Source organism: Nipponia nippon, unplaced genomic scaffold, assembly GCF_047370975.1.
Source record: "Nipponia nippon isolate SJK-2023a ecotype South Korea unplaced genomic scaffold, ASM4737097v1 scaffold_5, whole genome shotgun sequence".
Taxonomy (NCBI): domain Eukaryota; kingdom Metazoa; phylum Chordata; class Aves; order Pelecaniformes; family Threskiornithidae; genus Nipponia; species Nipponia nippon.
Window position 1 is genome coordinate 41,356,391 of NW_028262369.1, and position 25,965 is coordinate 41,382,355.

General features: G+C 42.7%; 1 long non-coding RNA gene across 1 annotated transcript; it reads right to left on the reverse strand.

The window, feature by feature from the left end:
• Positions 1–13,276: 13,276 nt before the first annotated feature.
• On the reverse strand, positions 13,277–24,445 carry LOC148052152 (uncharacterized). Its single transcript, XR_015699159.1, has 4 exons — positions 24,353–24,445; positions 23,234–23,404; positions 20,482–20,618; positions 13,277–13,365 (listed from the first exon to the last, which is right to left on the reverse strand). It is a non-coding gene; the product is annotated as an uncharacterized LOC148052152 (long non-coding RNA).
• Positions 24,446–25,965: the final 1,520 nt, after the last annotated feature.

Genomic DNA, 25,965 nt, shown 5'->3' on the forward strand with positions numbered 1-25,965 from the left:
TCTTTTGCATTTGCTTTCTGGAGTTGAAATTTCTTCTCTTTTGACTCATCCCCAGCAAACACCCACGCTCTCCCTCTTTTGAGTCGCAGTGTTTTTGTATTTTTAAATCATGATTACACTTCTGTAAAATGTAGATTTTTGAAGTACCTCACCATTGCTTTTTACTATTATTGTTTTATTATCCTGCTATTTTTATTTGGAAGGTCTGCTTCTCAAGCCTACCCAGGTGGTAAAATCCCAGATGTATCATGAAATGAACATTGTGACTTTTTGCCTTGCTTCCAAAGTCTTGTTTTCATGCCTTTCTTTCCCTTACTCAATATATTCAAGAGTACTTTTAAAATGAGAATATATTATCCTAAGTGCTTGGAGGGACCCACAGGTTTTTTTTTTAATCTGCTAGGCTAATCTATGTAGAGCAGTTGGAAACAAAAACCATTTAGAGATTATGCCAATTAACCCCACATGTAAAGGATCTGATTTGGCAGGTGCTCCAGGCTACAACTTTGTGGGATGAGGTCCATATTCTTCTATTACCTTCACACTGACACTACATTTAAACAGACATCCAAATTCACTTGTAGATACCCTGAAGGAGGACACTGCGCCTATCCCAGATGCACAGACACTTGTCTCTCCCTCAAACTCACCCTCTCAGAATCCAGTAGAAATTAGAGATTTTTTTCACAGTTCCTGCAAAATCAAAACCCTTTGCAGGAAATTTGGAAAATCTGCCAGACCAATAGTTTAACTGTCTGAGTGTGATCCTTGAAACCAATAGGCTGTTTTCCTCTGTCTTCCTCTGGAGGAAGCCCAGTATGGAGTTGGACAAAAGGAGATACTTTAGAGTATAGGTGAAACAGATAACACTGTTGTCTGTGTTTCTTCCAAATGGTGGGGAAACTCAACATAAGGTGTTTTTTTCCTTCCATTTCTTTAAATGGCCAACACATTTGAGTTGTTCTGCTTAATGTCTGAAATAGTGCTACAGGTTTCTCAAGAGCTGGATATTTATTGAGGAGAGATATTTAGGGGAATTTTAACCTGATCCATTCTGCTACAAATCACTGTAGTTCTTCTCTTGAAACACTCCATGGGATTTGGATCAACAAATTGCCTAACACACTGTCCTGAAGAGAGCAAACTGAGACAAACCATCCAGCTTCTTTTCAGCTCTCAACCACCACCACACCATCTCTTTCGCCATGACCTGCACAGGAGGCATGGAGGCCAAGAGGCTCATGTTTTGATTTATGAAATTTCTGAACAATAACTTAGGTTTGCACATAGAGTAGGTAGACACAGGGTCAAGCAGGTGAGCAAGTAGATCATTACAGAAACCTCTTGGCCACACAGGAGACCAACAGAGAGCACAAGCTCAGCAGGAGCTCTGCATCAGCTCAAGCTTTGGCCAACTGCTTCCCCAGAGGAACTGCAGCTCCTGTCCCCATGTTTCTGGAGCTCAAAAAGTCTTGAAAACTAGATATGGAAAACTAGCTCTTGTTCACATGAACTGACTTGGACAGAGCAATTGCCCTGGGATATTAAACCTAGCTACTTTTTTGTTCTCCTAAGAAAGTTCAGCCTTCTAATATAAAACAGAGGACAGAGACATAGGGCAGGTTCCTCCAGGTTAAGTAAACTCTATTAACAGATTTATTTACCTTGACTAATCCGTGTCTTCTTCCAGCAGGACAGGGAGGCAGGTGCTGAGGGCAGTATCAGGGCCAGTCCCACAGCAGCTGACAGGGAGAGCAGGGCAGCTTCAACCACAAGCCCCCAGCACCAGGCAAGTTCATAGGGAAGACACAGGTCTGAGGCCAAGCTTGGTGGTCAATCCATTGGTCAGGGTTGGGATCAGACACATTCCAGAGATTGCCAGGCAGGCCCATAGTGACAGGACAGGTCTGCCGCCAAGCTAGGAGGTCCATGCACAGGCCAGAGCCCAGATCAGCAGGGTACACAGACAGGGAGCTAGAAACCAGCACCCCTACAGCATTACCCAGAAAGAGACTAGTAGCCCAGGACTGAGCTTAAATAGTGCTCCCGGCCCATGGGTGGGCTGGAAGGCCCCAGGTGAGGTTGATCAGGACCATCAACACCTATCAGTGCCTCAGGGCACCTGACACCTGATTTATTGTTTCATTTCATTTCATTTCTGTGCACATTTACAGCAAAGTGAGGGTTTAGACTGCATAATAACACATGCCTAAAAAGAAAAAAACACCAAAACAAACCCCAGGTACCCTAGTGAAATTATTGAGAGAGTCTTCTATTAAAAATACCAGCTGTGATATGGAGCCTCGAATGTGATTTGAAGTTTTATTCAATATTTCCTAGTCGAACTCAGCATTCTGCTCGGGGAGCTACAGCAGTGCACAATCAAAACCTCCTCTTATTTACCACAACAGACTATTGTACTGCATCACATTGTTGCTGGTACACAAAATATTTAATATCAGTTTTGTAGTTGTAAATTACAGCTCCAAAATTTTCCATATGCTTTATCCAATACACATCGAACTGTTGCGTTCATTGCTCCAAAATAGGTGGAATTTGCCATAAAAAGTCTGATCAAGATCCCACTAACTTAAAACTGCCTTTTTATTCTGTGTGAACAGAATAGGACTACCTGGGGATATTTTTTTCCATTGCCAAAAGAGAGAATCAGACCGACGATAGTTTGGCTCATCAGGAAGATGTATAATGTATTTTATCTTCAGTTTTTGAGAAAACCCTGTGTCAGAAATGTGTGTTGTAGGTGGAATAAATTCACTGCTGTATAAAATTAGAAATCATTCTGAGATCACATGTAAAACAAACATGGTCAACAATAAGGTTGTTTTAAAAGCTATTGGATTTGTGGTAATATTCCTCTTTGAATACACGATCATTAGTATTTTATTGATCTAAAAGTTCTTGGTATTTCAAAGGCTCTGATTACAATTTTCTCAAAATACGAGAAAAAAAATCTATTGTACCAATTATATGAGCGGTCTGAAGTCTGTAGTGTGCGTCGCCTTTACAGGACAAAACAGTAGCAAAAGGAAATAAAAGCCAGTGTCAATCTTTGATGAAATTAACACAATTTAAAGCTGCTCCAGGCAAAACAATGAAATCTGTAATTTATCAGCACTGGATAACATCACCAGGGGAATTATTTAATGATTAACTACAGTGGGCTGGAGCCTGAGGTGAGGCGTGCTGGCTTACGGCTGCACTTGGAGTGTGTTCTGCCTCAGAGCCGAAACAGCCATCCATTTCCATGGGAGAACAAACCCCAGCAAGGGCTGTCGCTACACCCTAGCTGTCCCTCTGCACCGGACAAGTCTGGGGTGAGGGAAGTATGGAGATGAGCTCTCTACCAGCTTTGCAAGTGTACAAGTGCTCTGGACTGGCAATGAAAGCACTGATGTATTGGAACAGCTTTAAATGCAAAACCAATAAAACCACTCACCATAGGAAGGGCAGAAGCTGCTCTGTCGCTGACGCAGATTTTATCATTGACCCTTGTAGAGGCAGGATTTCACACCAAGTATTTTTTGCTATAAAGAACTGAAAAGGTGAAAGAGCTGCATGCTAGTATTTAATATTGTAGTGTAAGTACTGGCAAATTACATTTCTGCGCTTCATGGAAGCAATCTGCTTCTGTGACTAAACAGATTTCTGTGGCAGAGCTTAATGACGGGGCTCAGAGTGACCGGGGGAAGCCACGGGGAGAGGTGCCATGTTTGTCAGCCTCCCACGGGGCGCAGAAACACAGACGGCATTCCAGAGCTGGAGACCAACAACCTGTCTGTACCCTCGGAAATAAGGAAAACAGAACTATTAAGATACTGGAATCACAGACAGGCAAAACTGATATAACCAAGAGCAGGCAGCCTTGGGAATGATCTAACACCTTTTGCGACCGCACACGCACGCTGCCCTCCTCTCACCTACTTGCAAGCCGCTGGGTCGCTCAGCCGTGGTGGCCGCTGCTGGGCGCTCCCCTTCCAGCTTCTCCCTGAGTGCTTCACCGCGCCGGTGTGGGGAGGCTGAGCCAGCCCAGCAGTGCGGGGTGCCTGTGACCAGCACCCTGTGGGGCCGCCTGTGCCCTGGCCAACCCCGGCACCAGCTTGCTGCTGCCTTGGAGCACAGTGGCCTCAGCGGCTCGCATGGAGGGCCGAGGCCAGGCAAGACAGAGAGGTCCATCCCAACAGTAACCACGCAAGCAGCTGCTTTTGGGGGGCAGCTGGTGTGACATTTTTTGCAGCAGGTTAGATCACTGCAGACCTGAAAGGGATGAATTACAAGCAGTGTTTGGGAAACTCAAAGAGCTGCTGGCTTTTCCACGTGGCTGAACTGCTCCCAGCTGAAGTCAGAGTCCAGGCTTGGCCCTGGCACTGGCACTGTGGTTTGGCTGTAGGGCCACCTGCGCTTGCCCAAGGCCGGTGGCTTGGTCCTGGCATCTCCCTCGCCACACAGCTTTAGGATGGGGATTCTGATTGTAGGTGTGTGGGAGACTCCACCAGGATGGAGCCACAAAGCTTTGGAGCAAGTGTATTTCCTCTCCTGGGAGCAGCACTCTGTTTGTGAAGCTACGCCTCTGCATGGCTTTCTATAGCAGATGAGCAAGGGAGACACCTAATTCCCTTTATTATGTTTCGTAGCCTGAAGACAGTGGAAGTGTTGAGCCAGAAATATCCTAGATCAACTTCTGCATCACAGTAATCAAATAACGCATGGGTTGTTGATTTAATAATGCATTTTTGCTATAGAGATACTAAGAGTGTGTAAAGTATCTCCGTTTTTAGGTATTGTAGTCATTATAGTCCATTGGGATGCTAGCTGTGTTGCCTTGGTCATCTGGTATCTGGGTTCTCCTCAAATTTGTCATTTTTATGCTTCCTCAGAAATGTCTTCAAATTGGCAGATCCTTTGTCATCATAACTGCTGTGATGAACGCCAACAAAGTTCTTATTGCTACGATTAACAAAAGTAAGGCTGTGTCCCCAGAGACTAGCTACAATAACATCTACACACAGATTGTACTATACCCCCTCTAAATCTTGCTGCTGATTAACAGGGTGGGTTTTTTCCTGAAGAATATGTTGTTTTTCTAGTTTGCTATTAGCCTCCACAAATGACTGTGTGATGCAGTTTTGTGTCTCCAAGCCTGCAGTAAATGAGAAACATTTTGTAGAATTTTCTTTTGCTCTTGAATTTTTCAACATGCACATGGGATAAGAATGTAACAAGACTCCAATAGAATCTTATAATTGGATCAAAACACAGTTCACCCACATATGAGCTGGATTGGTTGTGATAGATGTCAGGAGAAACTCTAAGGCAATACTAAAATTCTTTTATTCCATAACTGCCAAATAAAATAGTACTAAAAGCCTGTGAGCAAAAGCCTCCTGGTTTGGCTGGGTTTAAATAGCAAAGGAGCAATCAGTTAGTGGATGGGGCACCAGTGAAATCAAATTATGTGAAGCCAAATGATAAGATTGCCGTACCATCCTCCCTGCCTCCATTTCTATTTCAGTTCTGAACACATTAATCATGGCTAGATCATTTGCACCTTGAATCCAAACCAGGTATGTATCCCATCTTTGGGAAGAGCCAAAGGCTGAGACCTCTTTCAGCTGTGCGTAATATCTGCATGCAGCTCCTCCAGCTGCCATTAAGACCGTATCAGATCTGGTCTGCCACCCAGATGCAGGACTGGCCAGAGAATGCATGTCCTTTGGGATTTTTGTACTCTAGAGCTGAAACACTGACTTGCCTGCTTCCAAGGAAGAGGCAGTGACCTTGCCTTGAGGGTCTACAGAAGGGTCCCTGGCCCCACCAGCCTGGGCTGAAGGACCCCACTGGCCCCACACTGCGAAGCTGGAGTTTCCAGGGTCCCCCTGCACCAGTCCTGCCCCACAACCAGAGCTGCTGCCTACCCACAGCCCCGCTGCCCGGCCAGCAGCTTCCTGCTCAGAGCTCAGCCTCTTTTCTCTGCACCGTGTATCCCCCAACCTCATGTGCTGCCGTGTTGTCCCACAGAGCCCCGTGTGTCCTGAGCTGGGGAGCCAGGGTGGGCGAGCTACAGATAACAGCCCTTCCTACACTGGAAAGCCAACCGCCAGGAGCTGTGCACCGAGCTGCCTTCCCGGTCAGTCCAGGCCCCATCTCTGGGGCATTGACCTCAGCTCCAAAAGCATCAGTGGAGTAAGTCAGCAACTACTGAAATGCTCCCATTTCTCCATGAGGCACAAGGAGAAGCTGTGCTGGAGCACCCATGGTCTGCGATAAAACCCCTCCGAGCAGCATCCTTGGAGGGGGCCGACACAGCGTGTTAACGCGGGAGACGAGGATGAGCTCATGCCGCGCTGCCCGTGGTGTGCCGCAAAAGCCTCGTCTGTTTGTATCAGCCTTTCCTCAGCAGAGATGTCGTCACTCTGACCCGCAGCCCCTGAGGAATGCAAACAAAAGCAGGGAGGGCAGAGCAATCGTCAGGTCCTGCCGAAGCCCCGATGCAGCTTACCATTATTGTGTGCAGTGTCTAGATTTTATGTCAGCAATGCAACATAATTAATTACATTTAGACTAGATGAGAATACATTAGACACAGTGAGACGCTACCTTCCTGCCTGTCCATCCTTGGAAGAGCTGGGCACAGTTTCTTTCCTTATGCATATTCCCTTAATAATATATTTGTCACAAGGATTCTTCCTACACCCATCTGGCATATAGATATTTTTCCAAATTTGTCATTTTTTATGTTCCAAAACCTATTTTACTTCAGATGCTTTCATAATGAAGCAGCAAAAGCCTGCCATAGCTTGATATATGGAGCAGAAATCACATCTGTGCCAGGCTGTTTTCTAATCAGATAAAGCACTGAATACCTGCAGTGCTTTTTCTTCTGGCCTTTGAGTAGATGTACCTGAGTGACTTCCAGTGCTAGTCTAGCCTTGCATTCACAATTAAACCACAAAATACCATTCTTAATTTTAGCTTCCAGCTAATTTCTGTGCTTTTAAAGCAAAAGCGAAAGAACTCTTAGAATTGCCTAGTGTCCCCCTGCACCACCAAACCATGGAAATTCGTTCTGCAACTTGGACATCAGCCCCAAAACCTGTGCTTGAACTAGAGCATACCTTTCAGAAGGGCGTTTGCCCTCATTTCTCCTTTTAATGCTGTCATTCACACCACATAATTTTAGACATCTGCTACGAGTGAGCACTGGAAGTGGGCAACAGGGTCGGGACTTCAATGAGTTTGTTCTTACCAAATTTGGGCCCCAGACAGAGGAGAAAGAGAGTCATGATGTCCCATTTTCACCAACACCACAAGCTTATGGTGCGAGGAACTTCACTTAACCCAACAGAGTCATAGGGAGGTGCTTCTACTTTTCTCTGAGCCTTCACCTGCCCTACTGTGGCTGGGCTCTTCGCCACTGCCTGGCTCCTTTGCATGCACACAACCATCAGGCGAGATGGATTCTGCAGGAGATAATTTCATCTGAAGCCACATTAACTCCCCAGACACACTGTCTGCTCCTCATGGTACATCCCAGGAGAGGTTTCTCTGGCACAGCAGAGACAGGAAGGCTGATGGTTTGTGGCACTCCCCTATGCCAAATCCCGGGAGAGAGTTCCTCCTACTTTGAATTTCCTCTGTTCATATAAAGCAAAAGGACAATCTGAGACATTGCTCTCAGTATAGTTCAAAACACAGTTTGAAGTGTGAATTTTTCAATATTTGAAGCATTGGCTTTTATGATTTATTTATTGATATTCCAGGACAAGCATCACAGAGTGTAGCTGGTGCCTACTCCAAATATAACAACAATCATTGAATGAATAGCAATATTTTCATAGACATTTTGTCCATTGCTATGCGGATAAATTTTGTCTCTGTATAATAACACAAAGATATCAGCAGATAAGATCAAGCATTTTGGAGAAACACTACCACCCCACCCCACCCCCCCCGAATCTGAAACATAATCAGAGTTCATATTGTTTTATTTCTGACAATGGTATGTACTTTATGAACAGAACCTGACTTTATACCGGGTGTGACTCAGGCGTAGGAGGTGTGCAGGGTTTGCTGTCTCTTATCCCTTGAGTCCACCTTGTAATATTGCTGGTATCCGTGTGTAACAGATAGTGTTGTGCACTGGGCTGGAAGATAATAAATAGATGTGAGCTGATGATTTACAGGAGGGTGCTTGGAACTCCTTGAACCACTGGGGAAGGGAAACAGTGCCGGTACAAGGTTGTGCTGTCAACCTCGCAATAGTTTTTCCTCTCTCCTGAGGGCAATTTCTCCGAGATGTAACTTGCTTTCTGCCTCATCATCTGGAAATTCACAAATCAGAGGAATTGTGGTTAATTACTAAAATGGCTGATCCATAGATTCTTAGCTGTCAGAGCCTGGGGGGAGGGGTTTAATTGTTGTTTTTCTCCGAAAGGATTTCTCCTAAAGTGATGAAATAACTCACATTAATGAAGATTGCAAATAGAAGACTTTTGTGATTATTTCCAGTTGTTGAAAGAATTGCTTGTTTAAAATGCATTGCTTTCTTATGTGAAGAAACTTATATTTCTCCAAACAGCCGGAATAAATTTAGCCCTAAAACATTCATAACGAAGGATGAATGCATATTCAGGCTAACACTGTATGTGATCTCTGATCATACAGTAGTTAAGTTATACAATCACAGTGATTTATGGTACTAAACTGTGGAGCCTCATATCTGCAGGGGTGTGGATAAAGGGGTGGAACTCTCATCAATCAAAAGACTATACTTGTTCAGCATTGGGATAATTAAGGCAGACAGCAAAAAAGCATGAAATAATATTAAAAAAAAAAGAAATCAGAACTTCTATTTGCATAGTGTTATTAAGCAATACAGTGCTGAGCCACCTTTTCAAAAAGCTTGCCTAGAAACCCACTTATTACCTTGTAGCACTCGATAGATGTGTTCTTCGTATTCCTGCTGAGGGTATTTGTAGAGTAGTTATATAATACACATGCAGTCCTCGACTTAAAAAAGAGGATTACAAATAATGGCCATCTTTCCAGTTTATTCCAAGACAGAGACAAAACAAGAAGGAAAAAACCCCACAAGCAATTTTAAAGTGCGAATTTCTGAAATTTCACTCATCCTATTGATAGGGCTTTTCTTCGGATTCACCAATATCAGGTAGAGATAGATGGGCACAACGAGAGACTAGCACAGGGGAACTGTATTAATCAAACAATGTTCAAAAAAAAGTTTAATTAACTGCATATTTTGTAAAAGCCACATTTCATTACTGTTTGTTAGGAAGATGGAAGCATGCACTGGAAACACTAATTCTAATTATTACTTCAAGTGGGAGTTTTTGGCACAAGGTCAAGGAATAATAGAAGAATGTGTGAATCTGTGCTACAGCGTAGCAGTAAGACTAATCATTTGAATAAAGCCAGTTGCTTTTTCTTGGACTGTCTGTGTGCTGTTCAATGTTCTGGATGAATCTAACACAATCAGCCTGTTCTCTGGTGTATATCCACTTCCTGCTGACTCAGGGCAGCTTGCCTCTTCTGCCATTTATTAAAATGAAACATTCCTATTAAAACACCATTTTTCAGAGAGATGACCAAATAGATATTAGTAATGACATTATTAAAACTATTTTGTTTAAAATGAACTGTCACACTTGTGTGTTGCAAAGGAACACAAACAAATCTATTTCATTTAGTGAGAGATTGCTTTGAAGAGCTGGATTTCTTTCTTTCTATTAGAAGGTATTGCAGAGGGGATGTGATGTGTGCTCCAGGAAACCGCCAGCTTTTATAGCTATTAGAAAGGAGGAATAGTTTCTAGTATTCTCCATGGCAAATAATGTATAATTCATGGCTTTCATTAACATGCAAATATGATCCATGGTCTCCTATGTTTATATCTCCTAATAATCTATTAATGGTTTTAAAAGTAAAGGGTAATAGAAACATTTTGTATGAGCAACATTTACTCATGGTCCTCTCTGTTTTTCTCTAATTGTATAGTATAAGCGTGTATAGAATTAAAACAGAAACAATGGAAATTAATTAACCTATGATTCTCAAATAAATATTTATTGAACATAGGGTCACATGCCCAATAATTTGTGATTCTGTAATGAAAGACCCTATTATCACTAGACGACAACATGCCTCAGAAAAACCTGTGCTGGGGGCGGGGATAGAAAGGTACTTGTATCAAAACTACTGCATGAAATGACCCCTGGATTTCAAAATAGCATTCGTATTGAGATTTCAGCCCCCCCATCAAACATGGGTGGAACAAGAAAACAAAGAAACATCAGATTCATCTTGAAGACTTGGACTTTTTCAGTTTTCTTTGTAATAGCAGAAGGATGGGTAAGATTTCATCCTGACGCAACCTTGTCTAGCATTTTCGGATCAGCTACTCTCCACTTACGTACTAGAACTGAGATTTTAGAGTTGTCAGTCTGAAAAAATGGCAAAACCCACTTCTTGCTATTGTCAGAGCAGACTTTATACAGCATTGGCAGGCAGATAATTCCAGATTTGGGTTTTTTTTTTTTTCTACCCTGGGCACTTGCTGCTCGCATGTTTGCATGCTTTCCCTCCTACTCTCTGCGGTGCCATTGCACAACCCCCCGTGCTCGAGTGCTGCCGCCACGCCGCCCTCCGCTGCCGTTCCCCATGCAGCCAGTACCCCAGCCCCATCGCCGAGCCCCTCACCTTTCCTTCCTTTCCCTCTCTGAAACTTCACAGGGGGGATCTGCCCAGGTAGTGATTTCACTTCTGTATTTATCAAAAACCACACAAGGAGAAACAGTGCAAGACATGGGCACATCTGCTCTTTGTAAAAAAATACGTATGAAGCAACGGTGCTGTAGGCAACAATAAACCATTTTAATCAACTAATGGGAAGAAACATCCTGCCAAGGACAGTTTTGATGATTTTCATATTACATCCCATAAGCACCGGACAGTATTTTAGACCAGGGTGAAGGGCATTTTCTCTGAGGCTGAAGAGTTTGTCTAAGCACAAGAAGGAAAAAACAAATGTGTCAATCGCTGCAGCATCTCTCTTTATTTTTAATAAAAAATGTTCCTCATGTCACATAATGATGGGAAGAATGATGGACTTCTAAACATTTATTAACAAATAAATATAGGGTCTTTTAAAAAAAAATGCATATATGATGTAGGAGCCCTTTATTTTACCAGCTCCTTCCTCCCAATGATACGGATTTCTCAGAGAAATGAGAACAAAATACTTCAGGCTGGGAAACACAGATTGGGCTTTCACTCAGCACCCTTAGCCCACCCCTTTGCGCTCCTCTCGGTAACTCTGTGGCGTGCAGATCCTGACCACAGGCTTGTGTCAGTGTTTTAATCTTCTCCTGTGATGACCTTTTTCAGGTTAACTGTGACTAAAAAAGTCAGTCTCTTATCCACACTTTTGTATGTCGCACCTCTATTATATCTTCCTTCTCTCTGAAGCACGGAAGAACACTTAGGTACTTGTAACCCTTCCAGAAATGAAAATTGCCTGAAAGCTACAGCTGCGTGAATTCGGGAAGCTGGGTGGTGGGTCCACCAGCAGAGAGGCGGTTCAGAAAACAGTTATATTGACCTATACATGTAGAAAAAAAAATTGATTTGTTTAGTAGAGGCTACCTGTCAGTATAAACAAACACAATAGCATTCACAATGAAAATATGCCAATTTTACACAACAAAAAGCCTGTTGGTACATACACTTCCCAGTTCGTTACAGATTTCCTTAATTAAATGAATGTAACAAGTTGATTAGACTTTAGAAGCTCTGAGAAAAGTCAGATCCACTTATACTGAAAAGTAGGACTCAGAAATAAATTATTCACAGTTGATTAGACTAAGACAAGCATTTCTCAAACATTTCTCAATACTTCAGAAAAAGCGACATATTGAACTCTATTTTACTGTGAGGCTCAAAATGGCAATTAACAGTCCTAAGCTGCATATAAAACCCAGTATGAACCACGTTTACAAGAACATTGTGTGTGAATCAAATTACGTTATCTTTGGTTTGAAGAACTTAGAAATAATTGCCAATAAGTATTCATGTATAGGACCAGTTTTTTGAAGCAAGTTATTTTAATTACTACTAGTGTCAGGAGTACGTGTAGGCGATTTTATTAGACTTAATGTGTTTAGTGAAGCTCCCTGAACTGTAGCTGGTTTATTTCTGTAGAGGATGAAATATTTAATACATCTTTATTATTCTTACTTTCTAATATTGTATTTATTTCCAAATGCAATCGCAGCATTTGGTGCTTTTGTCGCCTTCATAGAGAACACCAGTATGAAGCACAGTGATATGTTATCACCAAAAAAATCCAAACATCATATGGATTTGGATTTCTATATACCACACTTGTAACATAAATACTCTTCAAACTGCATGTATTTAGAGCCCCCTACATTTGTACCCACACCTGGACCCCGAATGCAGCAATGTACGGGAGCCCTTCCATGAAAGGATGTGACTGGGAAAAAAGGGAGAGAGGGAAAAGGTCCCTCAGAGGTGAGTGTCTTGGTCCTGAAAAGTGATAGAAATCCTTGCTGCTTTTAGATCATTTACTTAGCAGCTTTTTCACTTCTAGCAACATTTTTCTCAAATATGGACTTCCTTGAACCCTCCAAATCCAAATTATTAAAACAATTATCAAAGAAATATCAGCAACTCTGTCAATAAATGATGCTAAGAAGGTCACTTCAAGATATATCAGTACGCGCAAATGATCAAAGCTTAGCGCATATGTCGAGCAACTTTTCAAGTCATACGACTTGTGGATTTGCTTCCTTTTCTGTTTGTCTTAACCACCGAGGCCATACATCCACGCAACTGCCAACACTGCAGCGACGCTCAAACCGCACAGAGCTGACTGCACAGCCCATGCCGTGCCGAGGTATTGTGCTGCAGCGGGGAGATGGGCAAGGCCAGGCACAACGGCACGCAGCCAGCGATCCCAGGCACAACGCCGCTGCCTCCTCCCTCACGCAGGAGCAGACCCAGCAGGCCCTCCACCAACAGAGCTACTGAAGGAGTAAGGCAATAAGGGTAAAACAATGCGGCACTTCACGATAATCCATATTTTACATCACCCAATTCCAAAGGTAGACTAATGCCTTAATAGGCATTATCTTGGACATGCCGATCCCACGTGAAGGTTTTACAGACATCTGCAAACATTCGTACTTCAAGGAACACAATACTTATGCACTTTACTGGTGTGATATAAATTAGCAGTTTCCCACTCTTCATTGCCACAGTAAATCCACACAGAAAGAACTGTTGGTATATACAACAACATCAAAGAGCCTGAAATAGAAGTAGTGAATTGCAGTTATAAAAATAAATTTCTAAAAAGAAGAGAGAAGAGAAAAGGAGACGAATGTTCTAATCTTACCTTCATCATAATCTTATTAGCATTTCTCAGTGAGTAGTTCAAGTATCAGTCTATACTCTTATGAATCTGTCTCATAAATATGTCAAGTGCAAAGTATAGTTATTTTAATAGTCTGTGTTGGTGGGCCATCATGGATTTAATTAAGAGACAACTAGTGTATGAAATATGACACAAAAGCACCAAACTAAATGGAGAAATGTTTTACTGCAGATTTAAATCAGGGACACAGAAGTAATGATGATCTGGCCTTAGAAATCCTACTTAAATTTAATTAATGCAGACCAGCCCAGACTTGTTCATATAGGAACAAAAAATAGAGGCATTAAAAATAATGATTTAAGCTATACCGTGTTATTTATAAAGACATTTGCATTATCTCCAACTGCATTATGTTATTTATAAATGTGTGTTGGTTTGTGGCTCTTAAATTAATTTTAAAAGGCTGGAAATGCAAGTCCAGTAAAAATTGTTAAAAATATTACTTTCAGCTATCCGTTTGTCCAAAATGAAGCCTTTATTAAGCTTCCTGCCTTTTTTTTTGAAGGGTCTCAGAATGCTCAAATCATTCTGCTACGAAATTGCCAATATCCTTCTAAGGCTGTGATGAAAACTGTGTTATTTTCCACCCAAATCTGCTCTTTCTTCATCTTTCTCCATCTTCTGAAAAAGCAAGAGCATAGTCAGCACTGTGAGCACGCAGGATTAGATCTTCAAGCACTGCACGGTCCTTCCTGCTAGCATTTTGGTGCACTGTTTTGACTTCATAGGAGATTTGGCAAGATACGATGTTTTCAAGAAGCAATGCAAGAGCACATATTTTCACGTTGAAATTCCTTACTACGTATATGAGTTTAACACTGTTTTAGAAAGAAAGAATCTGATAATTCCATGGAACTATTCCAATATCTCAATCCCATCTCGCAAAATCACTGACTGACAACAACCTCAGTTGCACTGACGTTGAAAGCAAGGCTGACTATTGATTTGTAAGGGCACAGAAGCAGACTCTGAAAATATACAGTTAAGCATATGCCTGTCTGGCTGTAAGAACTGATGCCTCGGTCAACTATAGGAACTACATTTATACATGGTTTTCATGCCTAAGACTTTCCATTTTATTAATCTGATCCAGCAGGTACTAGCTATTGCATGTTAACTTTCTCAATTCAAGTGGCTTCCAGTCATTTAGATTAGAATAACCTTTAATTGGTTGGTTGCTCTAGAAGGCAGTTGAAGTATTCATAGGTTTTATTAACCTTTTATTACTAAAGGAGAAGAAAAAAGGCAGTGGCCAGAAAGCATCATTAAGTGAACTTCATCTCTATTTTCAGAAAACTCAGAGCTGTGGACTCTAGCTGCTCTCCAAACACCATAATTTGGACTGCCAGGAATGTAATAAAAACTGCAAATTGACACAAAAATGAAAGTGCTTGGGAGAAATAAATTCATAACTACTTTTATTTTTTGGTGAAGAAAACATCAAAGGTTTGCAACTCAGCCTGGAAGGCAAAAATGGATAAAAGGATAGTGCCTATAGTTTCAAAATATCTTTCTCTTTAATGAACAGTTGAAAATATCCATAAATCTCTTCCAGTATCACTGTATTTAAAAAGCAGTCAAGTCTTTTGTGCCTGACATGTTTATAGTGAATCTATTCTCATCTGTCGTGTTTGCATAAATTGTCCAAAAGTTCATCCTGTCTTGGCTGTCTTTCAGTGTTCATTAGTATTGAAGTCATTTTTGGAGTAAATGAAGGGAAAAAAAAGCCCAGAAATTGAGATAATGCATAGAAAGAACCAGACTTCTGATGACTAACAAGAACAAACACAGCTTTATTCAGCTAAATTCACAGAAATTTGTTTCTTATTGCCAGGGATGAACTAAACAGTATGAATTGTGCGTGTAAGTGCATAATAAATAAATATAGGCAATCAGGATGAAATTCTGAATAATATATGATAAGGTAATAATATAGTCCCAAATAGGTATTTATATGGACACCTAACTAATCCAATAGCTCCTGTCAGAGGTCTGCTGTGAGCCATCACCTGGATTTAGCATACCTTTGCACCGTCCTCTGATAGTAAGAATTACGGCACAGAAACACGATGTCAACCCCAATCTTTCACCTTCTTCCTCAATTAAGGAGGCATATATAACAAAAATGAAGCCAAAGTCCCTGGGGAGGGCTGGAGGGAGGGGAGGCACGGCACAGCAGAGAGCCCCCACCTTCCCATGGGACAGAGTATTCGGGTGCCCCCGGCTTCCAGGGCTCATCTTGGCTTGGCTGTCCCCTCCATCCGGGATTTCCCCTGGCACCCACAGCCTGGCCGTTTGCTCTCCCAGCCGCGGTGGTTGGAGGCATCGCAGTGCTCCCGCCTCGCTGTGCTCGGCTGAGCCTGGCGGGTGTTTGCAGGAGGCAGTGCGAGCATGGCCCCCTTCCCTTCGGGGAGGCAGGAACAAACACTGAGCTTTCATCTTCTCAACAAACACTCCCAAATTCAAAAGCTTCCTCTCAGGAATAATTAGAGCCACTTTGGACGGCCTTGTAACTAGAGCATTCTAAACACATTTTAGGTTACTTTTAGCACAAAATAGTCACTTGATAAGAAGGGCTGAAGATCAAGGACATCATTTGCTGAGTTACTCAAGTAATCAAGAGGTGAATAGATAAGAAACAGCCGTACAGCTGCACCGCAACCAAAGAAACAAGGAAAACTAGCGCTTTCCAGTCTAGACTCCCGTGGAATCAAACCTGAAGATGTGCAGGCAGAAATTTACCCCGATCTACTCCCTGCACAACGTGTTCATTAGATTTGAAAATAATAGAGCACTATATCTCTTAGCCTCAGGGCATGGTTTCTGTGATTTCCATTGAAAATCTTGTTGACGGGGGGGTGGGGGGTGTTTTCACTGAGGTGCAAACATGCAATGGTTTTGCAGAGAGTTTTATAGAGTAACTTAGATTCCCAGAAAGTTACCCACACCTCTGTATCAAAAACAATTTGCAGAATTAAATATTTAACAAACAAGTTTGAGATCTGCAGTGATTAAATTAGTGAGATAATTAGCACGATATTGAAGGTTAATGTTCACAAGTAGGTTAATTATATCCTTTCCCAAATTTCTGTTCTCATTTCGCTTGACGCGTGTTGCAATAACAGTGAAAGTGAGGCCACAGTTGCAGAGATGGCAGGTGAGGCACCACGTATCACCAAAGGCATCAGAGACTAAATGCACGCTTCTGAGGGAACTTTTCTCCAACATACAGTCTTAGAGCTTTATATTCTTCATGTCCCAGCAGTTCTCCATCTTTTAGGGTGAATTCCCTTGAATAACACTTGAGATCTGTATAAAGAAATGTTTTCTACAGGGCTTGTGGGATTTCTTAGCTTCAAGACTTCATACAGCTCTCTAACGTTAATTACAAAAGAGACAGCGTTTAATGCTTTATACTGAATTCAGGCCACATGCACAGCTCCTACGTACAAGACTGCAGACCCAAAGCGATGTACAGAGCTGCAATTCCCTCTGATTGGACTTCAGTGAGGTTACTTCATGTTTAATAAAATTAAGAACAAAATTTGCTGCAATTATCAGCAGGATGGTTGTAGAGAATCAAGCAGGGACTCAAGTACTACAATACAGTTTTAAAAAACTATTTAGTAGTTATTTGTGCAGAGGCAATAAAACACGGCATCTGGATTAACTTACATAAAGCTATTTTGCAAACATGTCAAGTGAACCCGACCATGGGCTCTGAGAAACCAGGAAGCACATCCGTGTACATGGCACCATGTCCCTGGCCTTGTGTTCAGCGACAAGCTAACGCTGTTTGGAGGAAAAGTGCTGAAGCTTTCTAGTAGCAGAGCAAACATTTTCAAAGCATCTGGACACTGTTCCCTCTTCTGACTGAGAGAGACTGCCCATTTGTCACCTCCTCAGTGCACCAGAGCCCAGGGCCAAGCTTCCCAAACCCTGACAGGAGGGGCTGATGGACTAAAATCCCACATAGGGGCCTGAGCTTCAAAGCTTCAATCTCTAAAACAAGGGAAGTCGAGACCCAAATGCTGCCAAACATTATTGTACTTCATATACGGATCTTATTTAGACAGCATGTGTAATTTGTAATCATTACATCCACCCTAGCAAATTTTACAAGAGTTCCCCCCCTTGGTAAACATATGAGGCGTAGGCCGCGAAAGGCCTCCCAGCCTAGCTGCCCTCCCCCAGCGACATGCAGCCTAGTAAAAAGTTCACATAGCCATTTTTAGCTTTCTCCCATATGGAAAGATGGCTTAATTTCACGTTGGATTCAGGGCTGCCGGGGGCGGCGACGCTGGGGCGCCCGTGCTCACGAGCCACGCGGGATCACATCCCGCCCCAGGCCCTCCCTGCAGGCGCCATCGCCTGTCACCGCACGGTGAGGGGAGATTCCTGAAGACGTTCTGCTACCTGCTTACCCTAACGCATCCCCTGGCATTTTTATCCCCTAAAAGAGGGTCCATTTCTTCCCCCAGGAAGAGGGTATTCCCTGGCTTTTAATTTACATCTACTTTCCCTCATGTCGCCTTTGGGCCCAGCCTTCCCTCACACAGACTCCTCGGGAGAGTAAGCGCTGGGCCGCCAGGCCCAGCCTGTCCAGCTCCTAGTTCCCCTTTAATGTGGGGTCGTAAAGCTGTTATTGGAAAAGGGAAGCAGACTCATTGCTCTCCAGGGGAGGAGGGAAGCCATGACTGTACGGGACAGCCGAATAAAATGGTTCGTGTCAAGTTTTCTCCTGCTACCATTTTGCTGAGCGGAAGGATGGATCCGGAAGTCTTATCGCTGCCTACAGTGGATGTGCTTTAATATACCGCTATGACTATAAAAATCAATCTTCTGAGCAAAAGGAGTCGCCTTTTAAACTAGAGCTGGACACAACAGCTGGTTTTCAGGCTCTGCAATGTAAGAAGCTCACAGCACACTATGTTGAAAATTTGAATTGTTTTCTGAATTTTTTAAGGTGCAATATTTTACTCAGCTTTGTGGGTTTTTTATTTTTTATTTTATTTTTTGTTTTATTTTTTATTTTATTTTTTATTTTATCATTTCAGTATGGTGCTGTTATTTCCTAAATTATTTGATTGTTTTGCCACAGCATTACAAAACGCTAACTTGCTGATGCCTGCTGGACCCTGCTGATAAGGAGGCTCACAAGAAAGGAGCTGGTGAAAATCAGTCTCTGTCCTTTTGAAAAATTAGTTGAAGTAATTTCACATTTTTACTTTCCCGAAGAGACACTGCAACCATTTCTCTTCCTTTCTTATTTATTGTTCACATGACTGCAACATAAACATATGCTTCTCTATCCTACATACCTACTGCCACAGACAGAGTCCTCTTCTGTATTATTTCAGTGGCGAGCACAGAGGTGGGGATGCTCTGGGCTGCACTGTATTTGCACAAGCGACTGCTGTGAGTATACATGCAAGTAGAGCAACTGATTTTTGAAAAGCAGTTAGATACCCAACCAGTAATTGTGTGCACAATTACTGTGATTACACATGTAATCATGGTCATTGTGCTTCCAAATGATGCATGTGCTATTCTAAAAATTCGCTGCTGTATTACTAAAATTAATGGGAGCTTTGCCATCAATTTGAACTGATGGAGGATCAAGCACTACGTATTGTAACAGTAGTCTTGATATATCCAAGAGCAAATACAATTTTTGCATCTGAAAGGCTAAATTTTCAGAGTGTGTTGAAAGAGTAAAGGAGGGATGGAGACATCGTTTCTTCGCATATCTAGGTATATATTCATTATGCATTCATTAATAAATTATCATTTTTGAATAGGATTCTGGATTTGATTCAAACTCCACTGACATTAAGAGAAAACCAGGGCTCTGGATCAAGACTTCTTCCTGTAGTGTTTCCAACTAGCTCGGGTTATACAGCTGTGTGTGCATTTGTTCATGGCAAAATCTTTGGCTTTTGACTGCCTTGTCTTTCAAGAGTTAAACAGAATTTTGCAGAGAAGATGCTGTGCGATACAGTAGGTATGGTGATACGTAGTATTTCACATCTAGTCTTTGTCCATGTTCTAACAACGTGCATTAAATGTCTCACTATTGTCTCTTTTTCAGATTAGTTTACAGCCCTGTAGTTCCAGCTGTTTTATTCTGAAACTCTAAAACCCTATCACTAGGGAGTTCTGTGTAATTGCCCATAATATGCACCACATTATCCATTTCAGGAACTGTGCTGAAAGACAGCAGCAATAAGGGGTTTTCTAAAGGCAGTCTGGTTTACACTAATGGATCTAACAGGAAGGAAATGCAATTTGAAAGAAGCTGATGCATATGTTCTATTGTTGAATATAATGTTTGATTTAATTATTAACTGTCTGTGATGGAAAGTCAGATCCTGCTCAGTTCTGCTTACAGTTTGGTACTCCGCTACCAGTAAAAACAGACAAGATTCAGTCTGAGGATTTAAGAGTTCTTTGTAAAATACTGACATTTAATTGTGCTTTTATAAAATATCGGCTGAGGAACCTCAGTCTCATGCTTCTTCCATACAGGCTGGCTTTCTTTTATCAAGCTAAATATACAATATAGAAGCCGACTCTTTCCTTTTTCACTTGCGTAAATCAGGAGATTCTCAAAGTTAACAATCTGCTGTAATTATTTAAATAAACATGATCCAAATTGAGTTCATGTTCACTGCTGTTCATGACCTATTCATTTTTATTTTATTTTCTGTTTGATGTCACACACGTAGCACTGCAGTCGATCTGTGTCACTGAGGAAGTACACAATGGACCCAAGTGAATTTTTAGGAAGGGGTTAAAATGTGCTGGCGTGACTTTACCTATCCTTCTTTTATCAGGGACGGAAGATTTGGCAGCCAGTTTCAGTCCAATTCTAGTATTGGTGTTTTGTGATTTCTAGTAAATTGTTGCATTGTGTTACAAAGGTCCCTAATTCCATGTGTGGGTGTTAACACGGTGTAAGGAATGAATTCATTATGAAGAACTCTTACCTGAAATTCCATTATCCTTTCCTCACCGTGGTGACTTCTATCAAACTCATTCATGTAACGTAATCTGGAAAGAAATCGGTATTGATGCTAAACTGCTGCTTATTCAGAGGAGTTTGAAGGTAAAAATCATAGCTCTCCTGCATGATTCAGACAAAAACAGTAGTTTAACACCACTAGTAAACAAAATAATTGAGCAACGCAATTTCAGTTTTGTATTTTGTATCTGTCTGCTGAGATTATTATCTTTGACACTATCTTACGCAGATGCAGGACTGGAGTTGAAATTAAACAATAGTAATGATATTTGGAGTGCATCCAGAATGATCTTCATTGTTTGTGAGAACAGCTTCCACATCATTATTTGATCCATAGTTTCTCATCTTTCGTTCAACATATCTTTCTACATGTAGTGCACACAGCATTAGCTCTGTGGGACGCATCTTCCTTTGCAAACTCCAAAGGGATTGGTTACTTTTGTCAGGAGGGTATTAGAAAGAAACGAAGTTCCCAGGAAATACACCACCACGCCTCAAACACCTAATTGATTTAGACAGCGTCAGAAAAAATAGAGACCCCTTCCACAGTGTATTTGCATTCTTGGTGTCAGTCAGCAGACTTCAGTCAAAGAGTATGAAAGAGCCACTGCTGCAAAATCCATCTCAGATTTATCTGGAGACTTCTGCTTGGAATCTGTTCTCTGTTGTAAGGATCTGAGAAGATTTTAGGCTTTTTAAAAACCTCAAACATTTATAATATTTTGGTTTAGAGAAGTACCTGAGAGCTCAGATCAAAACATATCCAGACTGCTTTAGCCCACGACTCCCATCAGAGCAGATTTCTGCTGGGTCTTTCCTGGGTCAAGAGCATGATAAAAACCGATCTTTCTTAGGCTCTTTCAGGATTCCTCCTTTCAGCCTTGCCAGAAACCAACAAATGCCAAGGTGTGCGATTTCTTTCAAAAAGTTAACAAAAACCTGCAAAACAGGTACGAGCTGAGGTCAGCTCTTGTTTTGGCTAAAGCTTTCTCTTAGTTTCACTGTTACTCCTACTCCTAATTAGAAGTTTATTGAAGTGCTTTGCATACTCTAGTGTATTGAAGAAGCAATTGTTGGAGTGAAAAGAAAAACTGTCGGTTCTGAAAATAGCTTGGACTGCTCATGTGTCATTCGCAGTACATGCTGAAATATCCAGAAAAACGTGGCTCACACTGTGGATTGCATCAGATACCCACACATGTATAAGCAACCCTCAACCCGCCTTCTCCTCCTGAGGCTCGTTTTTACAAAACACATGGTTAGAACCGAGCTGTGCTTTCTGCCATTGGAGTAAGCTACAATGGAGCAGAGCACAAAGGAAATTTATTCCCCTGGTGTACGTAGGATCTGCCTGTAGAGCTCAGTGTGAGAATTAAGAGCAGACACGTATGGTAACCAGCATGCTGCAGGGGCCGGGGGGAAGCAGGCTGGTTCATTTTCTTGGATTCCATGACCAGACCTCAGGTAAGGCTACGTATGCGCTGAGCGTCAGATCCTTTGTGGATCAGGAATGCTAGCTTTTCGCCCAGGTCTTGGGAGCTCACCCTCCTATCTCAGCCATGCCAGAACCCGTCTGGCCTGAGCACCCCCAATGCACCTGCGCAGTAAGAGTCGGTGCGACCAGTCCCCCCACCCCTTCCCTTCTCCCCTTCTCAGCGTGCAGCTCCCCGCACTGTTCATGCTTTGTCTCCATCCTGAAGCACTACCCTGTGTTTGGTGGCTTCGGCATGTCCGAGAGGGAGGTTGAAACTGCTATCAGCGGCTACACAGAAGGGCAATTGCAAAAGGGTGCTGTGGAAATCATATTCACAGGGAGAAAGAACGGAACTCACGCAGGTGTTCCTCCATTTCTGCTGTGACTCCTCCAGGCAGCAAAACAGGTGAGTTTGCTGCATGCTAATCAGGAAAAAGAACATCTGAAATATGCATCTGCACATGAGCATCTGTGCAGAGTTTCTCCAGACCAGTTCTCAAGTGCATTTTTTTTCCCTCTGTGGGCCTCTTTTGTACTTTGTTGTGCCAAGAGGCTTATTTTGTATAGGTGGAGAGACCCCTATCCACCAGCCATCAGGGAGTGCTATTAATATGCAACATCTTGAATGCATGAGCTGAATGACAAGCTGGCAGACTTTGAGACTGTGTGGTCCAAGTTTATGTCTCTCCATGAAGAGGCGAAAAGCCCCTTCCCAAACTCTCTGCCAAACTGTGCAAGAGATGAAAGAAAGGAGAATGGGCAACGTATTTTTCTGCTTCTCTCTTCCTAATAACTTCACACTATCATTTCTTTCCCCTGGCCACAGTTAATGTGAATGGCAGAGTTCACATAGTTTGCTACTCAACTTCATTGTCGAAACAGAACACGATAGCAGAGCTATTGAACTTTTTTTTTACCGGCTTGTGGAAGAAATCAGAAATATTTATTAGACTTCTTATACCTACATTGTCTTTTGGATTCATGTATCGTTCTCTATCCTCTGTCTGAAATGTCCCTACAAGAGTGAGTTAAATTGAGGTCCCGAATTTTAGGTATATTTGCACTTTGCTTTTGGTCATGTAGTGTCACCATGGAAGGCTCAACTCAGCAAGTTTTTCAGCCTGGAAAAACTCGCTGAGTTTTTATGTGCCTGAGTAGGAGGAAAGGATACCTGTATGTCTCATTATGGACTAGTTACAGTTTGATCTAGGAAGAGTGAATGGGTGTTTCTTACTCTCCTCACCTAGAAGACGGGGAAGGATGCAGCAGGAGGAGGAGGAACCAGACAGCCACCATCCCCAGCCTCAAAACAAGCTGCTGCCTGCAGCTATTCCCGGCCATTCAGTGGGGCTCAGGAGCTGGACTCTGCTTGTGCAAATCAGCTGCACCTGCCGAGATGTTCACCCAGGTCCTCCTGCACCAAAACATGCTGGACTTTATTATCTCATGACATAACCGCGCTGTGGTTTGTTTGTGGAACTGGTGCCTTAAACACGTGTCTCTGGCCTTCACCAGCTCTTCAGCTTTGAGGTGTTCAGAAAGAATTAGAGAAACAAAGAGCCATGAATTAAAAATTTGCTTTAGAGTCTTGTGATAGAAGAGACAGAACACAGATGGAGCCGCGCGTGCCCATCTAGCCTAGTGGCAACATCTACTGTGTGAGCAGAACTGAAACAAGCCCACCCCAGAGACCTTTCCTTGGTGTCCGAGTCCACGCGGCCAAGCCAGGAACTGTCTTTCCATCTCTCCGTGGCAGTGTGGAGTTAGGGTCTGGTTTTGCTGCGCTAGATCCCAACTGGCTGGGGCCTCGCAAGCCGTGAGTTTCAGACCAGCAGCTCCACAGCAGTATCCTTGCTAGAGCCTGGCCTGATCAGCAAATGGCTCCACCCCAGCCTCCACACAGAGAACTAACGGGAACAGCAAACTGGGCTTTTTCAGATACCAGCTGTTACCCTGGCATCGCTGCCTCCCTCTGTGCATGCCTTTGTCATTCCCTGAATCTCTGCCCGCTGCACAACTCTTGGAATGAGTTAAAATGACTTTCGGGATGTTTTCCTCTTGCCTTAAAGGACTCATCTGCTTTGTTTTTCCCTCAGTCACTGCAGAACATAGAAAATGGTCTACATGGAAAATGTGAAAAATGGTTTCTGTGTAAATTGGAGGTAATGTCAGCCAAATTAATTTGTTAATTTAATGTCTAAAAATCATTTCGTATTCCCCATTTACAAATTTATATTCTTTCTTATGGGAATGTATTTTCTCCATATTCAATCCATTTTTTAACTGCTCCAACCATTTTTCACCATTCTACAAAGCAGGTCCATTTACAAACGATGCTTACCAATCACAAGGGCAATTATACCTTTTATTCCTTATTATGAGATTGAAGTCCTATCTCTTTTCTGGGAAGATTATGTAGCATCTTACCAAAAATTCCTTTTGATTCAGGGATCAGGATGCCTAGACGAAAGCTGCCGAAGGAGTAGAATTACTAGCCACAATGCATCAGTTTGAGGAAAAAACAGTTACAGTCTGTGGAGTGATGTGAAACAAGTACAAATACATACTTTTATAATGCCATAGAAAATATGACCTTGTTTAAAATATTGTCATGCAAATGTGTTAAAATTTAGGTGAGTTATTAAGAATCCCATAAAATAGACAATGTATTAATAGGATTGTCCATGCTCATGCAGGAAGGGCTAGCAACAAACTCTCACTGGTATTTTAAATTTGGGAAATACTGATTTTTATCAGTTTGCCCACACAAATAGTGAAAAGATTTTCCAGGATAAGAATCACCTGGGTAATTTAAACTTTCCGGCCGACACATCTCTGTTGTTGAGCGCATGTAACCTCCCTGAGATCATAGACTGGTGCTAGGCACGGGTCTTCCACAGAAGAGAAAATCAAAGCTTTGAATCATACATTCAAGGGCTTCTCACTGAGAGAGAACTGAAATAATTTTAAATAAAATTCCTAGGTATTGAATAAACACCGCAGCAGCACGGATGCCGGCAGCAGAGGCTGGCAGGTACCCGGGCTGCCACCCCAGCTCCAGCCCCGGCTCCACGGAGCGCCATGGCTGTGGCGGGGGCAATTCCAGCTGCGGCAGAGCAGGTGCAGGAGCGTCCCCGCCAGCAGACGGACAAGCTGCCTCCTGCGGCAGGCAGCACTGACCTCTCCCCGCTAGAGAGGCCGTGCCTGCAGCATCAAGCATCCTTTCCCCAGGCACACTGTAGTGTTTGCTAATTACACCACCTCTGCGTATTGCCAATATCCTTACAAACATCCCGTTCTTTCTATGAGCCACAGCGGCTTTACACCGGCAGGCAGAATTGGAGAGAAAACCTCTCCTTGCAGTTAAAACGCACCGTCTCAGCCTTCTGCTCGACTCTCCTGTGGGGCAGGAGCCCCCAAATGCTGCACACATCCACAGGCCAGGGACTATTTTAATGACACCGGATAGACTCCACTTACCCTGCTGAGGGTGTCCTCTGATGCCACTGCGGTGGGGAAACTTTCCCCTACACTAACTGTCAGCAAGACAGATGTGGATTTTCTTAAAATAATAGAGGTCTGAAAATAAAAGGATATTGATTTAGGCTATCTTGTCAATCACAGGAAAGAAGAACAGCCCAGCAGGTATAATACAAGGCGAGTTTGTAACAAAATATGCCTTTGTTCTAAAGACCAGCAGATATAGCTGTTTTTAATGTTGGTTGGATGGACTATGAGCTTCCAAAAATTTCCTCTGAGACAAAATATTTTGCTGGAGACAAGCAAGACCAAGAGAACAAGTTTTCCACTGGACCAAAATAAAACGGTTCCACCAACTTAATTTGCACCTTCGAAGGCAACAGCAGGAAAAGCTGAGCAATGTGCTACGCAGCTGGGCTGAGCTCAGCAGGCACCTGGTACCTCTCGCCTTGCGCAGGTCCCTCAGCCGCTGCTGGCACTCGTGTATCGCCCAGG